Raw genomic sequence first — 7,833 nt, 5'->3', positions numbered from 1 at the left:
TGCATATTTGATTGTTATGATAACTAATAAATAATTGAACAATAAACTATAAATGTTTCGTATTAATATATTACATCTTTACCGTCGCTACATCTTATTAATTGTACTACACATGAGTCATACATTGACCGTGTAATCTTAATAATTACCTGATCTCGTGCGAATATCTTTTCGCTTCATCGATTCTTACATAACTTCATTGTGTAATAAAATAAATTAATAACGAATGTGATGTGCGAATTACGGGTCTCATTTATAAACATTTTTTGTCCTAGGCGCAGACATTCCCTGGTGCAGAGACTGTTTCTGCGGAGAGGAATAAGTGACCCACGTAGTCCTGGAATGCGTGGCGGTGGCTTTCCAAAGAACAGAAATCATGGGAGCAGTGAGGTCGCGCCGTGAGGCCTGCGAAGTGCTCGGGAAACTTCAGAGCTTCTGGAAGGAGCTATTCTGGCTTATAGTATTGTCTTTGATTAACATAACTCTTATTACACATTTAAAGAAAAACGCTTTTTACCGGATTAAAGTTATGTATTATTATAAATTTACAACTATTTGACATCATTTTAAATTTATCCGACGTTTCGCGTGCGTTTTTTTTTTTTTTTTTTTTTTTCTTTAAATATTCTGCTGCTTAATTAGCCAGAACTTAATCACAACTTTTTTGAAATCGAGTCCATACTACTACTAGCGACGACAGCATACTATGTTACTGATTTTATTTTGTAAAACTTATTAATAAGCACACCACCTGGAAAGGACCAATGTGGAAGGATCTAGGTACTGATGAAAATCAAAATTAATTTCAAAAAAAATATTCGAAGTTGCAGAAATTTCCTGTTATAAGTGTAGTTAATATTTAAATTATATTAATTCTGCTACTCAGACTACAAATAAAATAATACCCAGCAATCGTAGTCAGAGGGCCTCGTAAAAATAAATCAGTGGCGCTACAACCTATTTAGGTCTGGGCCTCAGATTGCTATATATGTTTCATGATAATTTGTTAATTTAATAGGCAAGTAGGAGATCAGCCTGCCTGACGTGTGTCAGGCACACGCCGTCGACTTTTTGGGTCTAAGACATGTCGGTTTCCTCACGATGTTTTCCTTCACCGTTCGAGCAAATGTTTAATGCGCACATAGAAAGAAAGTCTATTGGTGCACAGCCAGGGATCGAACCTACGACCTTAGGTATGAGAGTCGCACGCTGAAGCTACTAGGCCAACACTGCTCAAAGGGCCTTGTATTCGCCTATAATGTTGGGTTACCACTTCTACTTCGGATATTTTTTGGACCCTCCGTGGATGGAGGGATTTTACCTAAGGACCTGTTGCAACTGAATCAGATACTTATGAAAATGTTATAGAAAGGATATACAGGTGAAAATGACATGAGAACTTAAGAAGACGCCAGACCAGAGCCATGCAACTTCCTCACAAGTAGCCCGTAATATCGCAACACACAACTCACAATCTCTTTGTATTGAAGAAGATGCATGGGTTCGCCAAGCATCCGCGCATTAACAATACATAATTGAAGGTGGGACAAGACAGCAAGCGCTGGAAGTTTCTCATTTTGGAGACCAAAACAATTTTTGGATCGCACAGCCACCGGAGTGATATACAGGATATATTTTAGACACAGGTGATTGGGTTTTCAAGAAATTGACAAAAAGCGAGAGAAAAGGCGGAACCACCGAAACTAGATGATAATGGAGCATTGATGTACACTTATTTACAACGATGCTTTTGGAAAATATACTTTTTTAATCCAGTTGTTTAGGGTTTTATAAAAAATGCTTACAAATTTATAAAATGTATTGTTATTTTTGAATTTGAACGTAAATATACAATGAACTTGGTACCTACACACAAATATAAAAACATTGTGATTTTGATTTTTTGATGATTATTATTATTTGACGATTTTTGTATCGGTTTATTGCGATAGAGTGAAGTTTTCATAATTTTATGATACGTGGTGTCCAATTGTGATTACAATGATATATTTTAAGATTTACTGAAGGCTGCGCTTTGAACTTGGGCCTTTTTTAATATTCGTGGAGGAAATGCTATTTGCGCATTCCCCGAAACTAAAATACGGGTATATGTGGTAATTGACTCACATCAGAAATCCTCTTTGCTTATCAGAGAGCCGCGTGAATAATACCCACTACAACACTCCTCGGGTGCATCCCGCCCTACCGTATCAGAAGAATCCCTGGTCGCGCTCAAATCAGTCGTGAAGCAGTCATTTCACGATTTGGCATTCTGATAAACAATAAACTACAATAAACTACAGGAGCGACCTTATCAGAATGCCAAATCGTAAAATGACTGCTTCACGACTGATTTGAGCGCGACCGCCGCTGCGAAAACCGCTGTGAGAGTTCGAAAAGTGAGTTACAGAATCGCAAGGCTGCTCGGCTTTGAATATAGGCTTAAATCTCGACACTAGATCATAGATATTTTACGGTATGAATGAAAACTTTTTAAATACAATATTTAATTCAAATTAGATTTTGTTCGCGACTGTACAGGAAAGTACGGCACGGGCTAAACAATAAAAAGTGTCTCAATCGTACTTTTTGTATGTCACCTAATTTACCGAAACCAAAAGAAATTAAAAGAGTCTATCCTAGAGAATGACTTTCAATTATTTTTTGAACGCGGGAAGCACTATATATTGCGATGGCGACGTGTATTTGTATTGTATCGAGAAGGCTAACGTCCACAACGGGCTGTATTACCATTGATGATGATGATAATGAATTTATGCTGTTAATAAATTATAAAGCATATCTATAATATATAGCCGTAGTTTCACAAGTAAAATAATTTGTTAGAGATGCAACGGGCGGCCTTATTACTAATAAGCGATCTCGTCCTATTAAAAAAATACTAAGGGTAAGGTGCAAGTGTATAACCAAATCAACAGAAATAAAATTACAAGTAGGACTGTTATACAATAGTTTAGTAGCGCAGAAGAAATGGTGCTTCATTTACCGTATAGAAGAAGCCTATAAACGGGCATAGCTAATTCATACAAGTTGTATGAACTTGCTGAATGAGTGCTAGATGAGGGCATCTGCTGAACTTTCACTTAGAACGCACCTGTCTGCGTTACTTTGTCTACATTTTAATATACTGCTTTCGATCCGGTTTCTCTTACTGTTAATTAGTCATATGTTTATTTATCGATGCAGTAATACATAAGTACAATTAAAGTAATTAAATAAAAATTGACTTGCTGATCCAGCCGCAGCAACATTTATTAAAGTATTTGTAAAAGTAGCTTCGATGAGCAATGTGTTTCAATTCATAATCATGATTTCATCTCTGAGATGAAATTAGTGCTATTTTTATAAACAAGAGAGCAAACGGACAGAAGGCTCATCTGATTGAATGTGATGATAGAAGATGCACATTACCAGAAGAATTGTAAGTTAGTGCTAGCTTTTTTTGGAGTCTATTCGCCCTTTCCCTCAAAAACTGTTAGTATTATAGTTAATATTTAAATTTAAATGAATTGAAACTACACACGTTATCATAAATTATACAATTTAGATTACATAATATGAAATATAATTGTCATACAAGTCACGACCTTATCACCGCAGAGTAAGTTTGATAAAAAACTAAATCTGGTCCCCTTCTTAACAATGTACCATTGGAAGCTGTGACCACGCCCTTTTTGAGATTGGCCAATCAACGCGCCCAATCTTATAATCATATGTAGTCGAGATAAACATAATCAAATTGATAAATTAGGTTTTATTTAATGTAATAAATATCTTGTTTTTAATAGGAAAGTAGGTAACACGTCAAACTAAAATCTTAATGGAATTGAATATTAGAAATTAGAGACTTATATTCATTCAAATATATATTATATGTAATGTTCTTCTGATATTTATTTTTTAAATGTATGAATAAATACATTTTTTAGGAATCTAATAACATAATGTAGAAATATCTAATCGAATAAATAGATAGGAAATATATTATAATTTTAAAATATGTGGTCTTTTTTATAATCACATAATTATAATTACATTATAGGAACCATATTTAGTCCTGAAAATGTACAATTTTAACATACAGAAAACTATTTACGTAAAAATGTTTTACAGATGCTAACGATTATTAAAACATAGACAATAATGTGTCCACTAGGTTTGTTGTCATTGATGTTATTTTGTTTATGTCTCTGACATAAACAAAAAAATGTCTCTGACAAAGACACAATTAAAATTAATGATCTAGCCTAACGGCAAACTTAGTACTAACAAGTAATTTAAGTCTAACTCATTTACTAATAAGGATATTTAACATAAGAAGATTGTCCAATACTGTGTAAATCATGTAATGTATTTGCATTTACTGCGAAAGTTGTTGCTGTTGTTGTTTTAAAAATTTATATGATATGTAATCAGTTATACTTTTGTCATTGTGTAAAAGATAAGTCAATATTAAAAATACCTCAGCATGTAGGTAGCGACATCTCTTGTTGAGTAGATGAACTAAAGGATTCATACCAATTTCAAATAGTGGGCAAACGTTTTGAATGTGTTTCTACTTGATAAGAGAGGTCGCTGTATATTACATTGAAACAAGATAATTTTTTTGTGATCGAGTTAGAAATATTTATCTCCATTTCTGGAATCAGCTTTTGGGTAAATCTATAAAATAAATGTCATCACTACCATAAACAGAAAAATATAAGTCTAAGCTCCCAATAAAATAAAGAAACGTATTATGCAATATTTCGTATATCGTAAACTATAGCTATCTGACAAAGTAAATCAAAGACATTGATAACAGGGTATTAACGAATTTTAAAATTCTAAGTCTAAAAAATTGTTAAGCTCATGTCGACATCATTGTAGGTTTTTTTTTAATTCGCTATGGAAACTCTATAGACTATACTACAGCGTCAATGCTGCCTCATGCCATAGACAAACAAATTTTTTATTTATTTGTAATTGTGTTGCCATAATAGTAGCCCATAATGGTATTTTTCGTAATAATTATATACCAGAATTAGTATTCTCTATCTAGGCTCTATTATGTTTTATTTATTTTATATTTAAATCAAGTGTGTCTTATCGCAATATTAAACAACTTATTCATAATTAAAAGATAGGGGATAAATAAAAAATAAAGCTTGCTCAATTAGATATTTATTTTCAAAGTTCAAAGTGCAGGATATAATGCGAACGCCAAGTAAATCTGTAAAAGACAATTTTAAATACTTATTATTATTTCTTAGCTACACTACAACTAACATTAACTATATGGTATGCAGCGGGTGGTTTTATCGTTAAGCGAAATCTTCCAGGCAACCCTAGTAAGGAATATTTAAAAAGTAAGGGTAAAGTGAAAAAATATACAATTACCAAAATTAGTTTTGAATATAAAGTAATAAACGAAAAACTAAAAGCTAATCTTAAGTTTGATGAAATACAATTCAAACTGCAAAACAATAGAATAGGAAAATATATGAATTATATAAGTCACGATTGAGCAGGATAGGATATTTTTCAGAGGTAGATGTAGATGACTTTAAAAAAAACGTTAGAAGTAAATTACTTTAAGATAATATGAATAAATAAAAGAATAAATAAAATAATAAATAATAAATAATAAATAATAAATAATAAATAATAAATAATAAATAATAAATAATAAATAATAAATAATAAATAATAAATAATAAATAATAAATAATAAATAATAAATAATAAATAATAAATAATAAATAATAAATAATAAATAATAAATAATAAATAATAAATAATAAATAAAATAATAAATAATTCGCATATCTATTATTTTTTTGAACATCATACATACCGAATTACACACATTTCATCAGTTCTTCTACGAACTTTGAAATACATTCTGGAACCGGACTCGGACCCAACTCCATACTTTCGCTCGAATTTAGAAGGAACCGGCTATCTTGTTTCAGACATTTTGCGAAATTAACAATAGATGTTATTATACACATAACGTTAGGTGCTTTCAAATCTTCCTCGCTAATAACAGCGGAAATTGATACGATAAAGAAAAATAGAATCAACTTCATTTTGTATAGTTCTGTGAAGTGTTAGAGACAGTTTTGTCTTTTATACTACCGTAAACATTTTAAACGTGCAAGTGAAATGTGGTATTTAAAAACTATGTACATTCCAAGGAAAGTATTTCATTTATTATATTAAACATTTGTTATGTGATTGATTACTGTTGCCACGATAGCACGGTATTTGACTTGAATATAAGATTTATATATTAACCTTGAAACTCAAAAATCTCACATATTAGGAATATCTAGTATCATCTCATCAAAGCAAAGGTTTGTTTTGTTGATAGAAATTAAATACAGAGGAATTTCCTCATCCATTCTTCTTAAGAGTGGTATCATCACTCCGGCAGTAGTTGTAAGTTTTGCCTTAATCATACCAGGTGATTTGCCGTTTCAATTATATAAACTAAACGAAAATCTATTTTAAATTGTAAGCAACTATGGATATCCAGACTGTTAGACTGTAGATATCGAAAGGAGGGAAAAATGGAAGGAGGGGGGATGCCGGGGTATCTAGAGAGTACACGAAATTTAAATTTTGTTAAAGGGTTGGGACAATCAACCCGATTGTTAAATATCTTAAATGCAAACTCTCGATTCTCCAATTACAACATCTTAACTTTTTTTTCGAGATGATCATTGGAGAAAAGTACATGTCACAGTATTCTTTTTTGTAAGCGTTCAAGTCGTAACATACGTCTCATGATGCAGCCTCCACACTACTGTATCGTATTTTAGTAGCTTTCGCGCGAGACCATTGCATAATATTATAATTTTTAACAAACACCTTAGAAGCTATACTGGTGTACTATAAACGTTAGTTTGCTGTAAAAAAAACCCCTAAATCACGAGTATATTATAAATCTACTCTTTCTTGTCTATAAACTATTATGTTACCTATTATAATGACCCTTTACCTAGAAAAACTAACGAAATGACATTTCTGGACATTCAGCTTCATAAGCCAAGTTCACATTTCAAGGATCGTCATGCTCGCTTAAATGTCATTGCTTATGGCGGCGACCATGCGTCGGGTTGTCTCTCTCCCTAAAATATGGCGAGGGGGCCGATGGCTGGCCATGCGTCATGTTATGAACGGGTCATGCTTATGGTGACTGGTCGTACTTGAATTCGTGTATGCGGTGATGTTGATTATTTTGACTATGTGTTTGCGTGTTGTTCCCACGAGAATGTAAGTGCGTGCTCCTATTTCACCATGCCTCCTGCTGATAGAGGACAAATCTTTGTTTTTAATTTATTTTATTATTATTAATTACTTAAAATGTCACATGGGACATGGTGTAATGGTTGCAGCTCCTTACAAACATTATGTAAAATTAAAAAAAATGGCGATTAAAAAGAGTGGCGTAGAGTTTATTGCCAGTTCTTCTCTCCCGTTTTACGCCCTTGATTTGAGAACTGGCAGTAAATGTAAAATTAGAAGCATTAATATGTATTTCTTTACTGACGAGTCAAAAGTGTACATTATGTTACCTATATCATTAAATGATTTTTTACTTTACTTAACTTTACTTTACATACCATTGGAAATATACCATGAAGTTAAGTGCATCGTTCAGATCTGATTGGAGCACCAAGCAATTCTAGAAGGTACTAATTACAAGATAAAACTTTAGATCATTTTCATACGTACACTCATTAGAATTTTTTAATTTAATTAACTTAAGACATATATCATTAACAAAATATATATTATTAAATAGTTTTGGATGTAGGTGAGAGC

General features: G+C 32.2%; 1 long non-coding RNA gene across 1 annotated transcript; it reads right to left on the bottom strand.

Annotated features, from left to right (window-relative positions):
- Positions 1–5,167: 5,167 nt before the first annotated feature.
- Positions 5,168–6,202, bottom strand: LOC125059835. The gene is made up of 2 exons (XR_007118729.1): positions 5,858–6,202; positions 5,168–5,233 (listed from the first exon to the last, which is right to left on the bottom strand). It is a non-coding gene; the product is annotated as an uncharacterized LOC125059835 (long non-coding RNA).
- Between the last annotated feature and the right edge of the window lie 1,631 nt (positions 6,203–7,833).

The sequence above is a fragment of the Pieris napi genome, chromosome 20 (genome assembly GCF_905475465.1).
Source record: "Pieris napi chromosome 20, ilPieNapi1.2, whole genome shotgun sequence".
NCBI lineage: Eukaryota > Metazoa > Arthropoda > Insecta > Lepidoptera > Pieridae > Pieris > Pieris napi.
Note: the sequence above shows the minus strand (reverse complement) of the source record. Positions and strands in the feature narration are given on the sequence as shown.